This window comes from Schistocerca americana, chromosome 4 (assembly GCF_021461395.2).
Source record: "Schistocerca americana isolate TAMUIC-IGC-003095 chromosome 4, iqSchAmer2.1, whole genome shotgun sequence".
Taxonomy (NCBI): Eukaryota; Metazoa; Arthropoda; class Insecta; order Orthoptera; family Acrididae; genus Schistocerca; species Schistocerca americana.
In genome coordinates, this window is record NC_060122.1 from 104,503,904 (window position 1) to 104,507,128 (window position 3,225).

General features: G+C 44.0%; 1 pseudogene; it reads right to left on the reverse strand.

The window, feature by feature from the left end:
• Nucleotides 1-2,858: 2,858 nt before the first annotated feature.
• On the reverse strand, nt 2,859-2,976 carry LOC124614678 (annotated as a pseudogene).
• Between the last annotated feature and the right edge of the window lie 249 nt (nt 2,977-3,225).

Consider the following 3,225-nt stretch of genomic DNA (forward strand, 5'->3'; position numbering starts at 1 on the left):
CCATCATTTGTAATTTTAATGGTCGCATGTTCCATGCTAGGATTGGACTACTAAGCCATCGCCGGCCGCGGTGGTCTAGCGGTTCTAGGCGCGCAGTCCGGAACAGCGCGACTGCTACGGTCGCAGGTTCGAATCCTGCCTCGTGCATGGATGTGTGTGATGTCCTTAGGTTAGTTAGGTTTAAGTAGTTCTAAGTTCTAGGGGGCTGATGACCACAGATGTTAAGTCCCATAATGCTCAGAACCATTTGAACCATTTGAACCATTTGAACTAAGCCATCAAAGACATTTCCGCGCCTGAACCGTGACAAAGGAAATCTCTGGAGAGAAACGAAAACTCGGATACGAGTATCAGCCGACGACGATGTATGAATCCATTTATGACTACAGTACAGAGAAATAGTGCAGCTACACGAGGCAGTATGCTATTTAAATGTGTTTAATGGTCAATGCCTCTAACATTACCTATGAAATCGTAATAGGAATATTAGTAATAATGTTAGGATTAGCGGCATAACAGCCAGTAGAAATAGTAGTAGCAGTAGCAGTGAAGGAAAATCAAGATGGTGGTAATAGCAGTACAGACATTTCGGAATTGTAAAAGTTTATTGTTTGGTACTGCAGTATTAATATACGCTGTTCTTAACAGTACTAATAGCATTAGTATACGCTGTTCTTAACAGCACTAATAGCAGTAGGAAGAAAAGATAACTGAAAAGAAAATTTGAAATAACGAAAAACTATGGCTCTTTTTCTGTCACGGTAGACCCGACTGAGGGTGGAAAGAGATGCCACAGATAAAATATATGTAGGTAGTCGTCTAAATGTTAGAGTGATAGAAGTAGAAAGAAATAAAGACAAGGAAAAATAGTATTAATTGGCTCTGAGAACTATGCGACTTAACTTCTGAGGTCATCAGTCGCCTAGAACTTAGAACTAATTAAACCTAACTAACCTAAGGACAACACACACATCCATGCCCGAGGCAGGATTCGAACCTGCGACCGTAGCGGTCACGCGGTTCCAGACTGAAGCGCCTTTAACCGCACGGCCACACCGGCCGGCTAGTATTAATTAAACTCTAAACAAAATTCAAAGTATAAAACAGAAAAATAGTTAAAGGAAAGAGAAATAAACAGATTAAAAGTGTAGAACAGCAACAAAGCGCATTTAAATTTTTCTTTATTTTTACGTATTTCGCTCGACCTACGCGAGCATCTCCAGAAATTACGTAGCCGAGGGCCACACGTTACAAATATGGGGCAGTGTATAGCGCCGCCGTCATACATAAAATTAATTTCTAACGGTCGCTCTTCTCCTGCAGGCAAATGCCTGCGCTCGCTAAATAAATACATTAACATGTACTTCAATTGATAGCAATGCATTGTTGTCACCAAAGAGTGGACTATGATATATAAAGAAATGAATAATAATAAATAGGACCTGTAGTTAATCACCAACTAAAATAAGTGGAGAGATGTACTGTCGGATATTGATAAGACTTAAATATGGTGCAAAGATTGGCACTTGCTTTAAGCGTTCAGAATGTAAAATTGTGTATTTCGCAAAACGAAAGTGCGTAATGTCCTATGGCTACAATATAAGTGAGTCGCAACGGGAATCGGTCAACTTGTATGAACAGTTAACAGAATCTTCCGTCGGTTCTTAGTAGAACAACATTATAATAAATGAATAGCACCAGTTTGCTTTTGTTCTACGATATTACTTTTATTGTTAACCGGTTTTCGGCTTACAAGGCCATCTTCAGACATTTACTGAGTAAATTTGAATAGATGTGAAATCGCGACTCAGTGTACCGGACAACACGCCGTCAATGACTTACTGTCCAGTCTCTGTGTTGTTTGGTCCACCGGTCGTTCAGTTTTATGTGTCACTGCGTGAGACCGTCCTTTTGCAAGGTACCCCACTCCAAGCGTCCACTGCAGGCAGCTCGCTTGCCAATTGTTCGCTCCTAACCAGAATGAGCTGAAGCTATATTCACTTAAGAGTTCAGTCCCTGTCGGGTTAGTCACTTATTATAATTGATAAAATGTGACTCTCGTTTGCAATCCATGTCTCTTAGAATCTATTTACGACCGCCGTTCTTCCGCTGTGTACATGGATGGGAGATGCACGCTCCTAGCAGGTGCCGGGAGTACACAAGCCTTTGTAGAAACGTTGAACTGTCTGGTTTGATGCACCTTCAAATGGGGCAACATTATTCATGGTGTGGCTGTGGGAACGTCTAAACACATTAGCAATTTACTGCCTTTATCAACACAGCACAAAACAATGGATACGGCAGCAAGACGCTAAGACGCTACCTGAGCTACACAACACTATTAAAATCAAAATACATTGACGGAAAAAAAAAATCGCAACACCAAGAAGGAATTTTGCGACATAAACGAAAGTTGGTGGGCGTGTTTCTATATCTGAAAGACGACGTCTATTCAAATTTTGAACCAGTCGTATAAGAGTGGTGACAGTAGCGCCACTACGAGGACGCATATGAGGTCTACTTTGAATACGCGCTGTAACAGTCCTAAGCGTCAGTTACCTTCGAGATTCGCCTTGGTGAGTTGATGTCAATCAAGAACGTCTCACTGAGTTTGAACGAGTGCGTGTAATAGAACTCCGAAACTAAACTAAACTCCTCCCGAACAGGCCATGAAGGCCCAAAGGTACCGACTGGCCGCCATGTCATCTTCAGCCCACAGCCGTCACTGGATGCGGATACGGATGAGCATGTGGTCAGCACACCGCTCTCCCGGCCGTATGCCAGTTTCAGACTGGAGCCGCTACTTCTCAATCAAGTAGCTCCTCAGTTTGCCTCACAAGGGCTGAGTGCACCCCGCGCGCCAACGGCGCTCGGCAGACCGGATGGTCACCCATCCAAGTGCTAGCCCAGCCCGACAGCGCTTAACTTCGCTGATCTGATGGGAACCAGTGTTTCCACTGCAGCTAGGCCGTTGGCAATAAAACTCCGAGGAGTTGCATGTTCCTTCTGTGACACTGCAAACAGATTTGGCAGAAATGTAGCCACTGTACGTGGTTGTTGGTAGCGATGGTCGCGGGAATGTACAGTTGCAACAAGATCGGGCTCCGGACGGCCACACGTCACTACCGAGAGGGAAGACTACTGCGTTCGAATTATGGCTTTGGCCCTTCGAACTGTATCTGCAGCAGAAATTTGAGCAGCAGTTGGCGGCACAGTGACGCAATG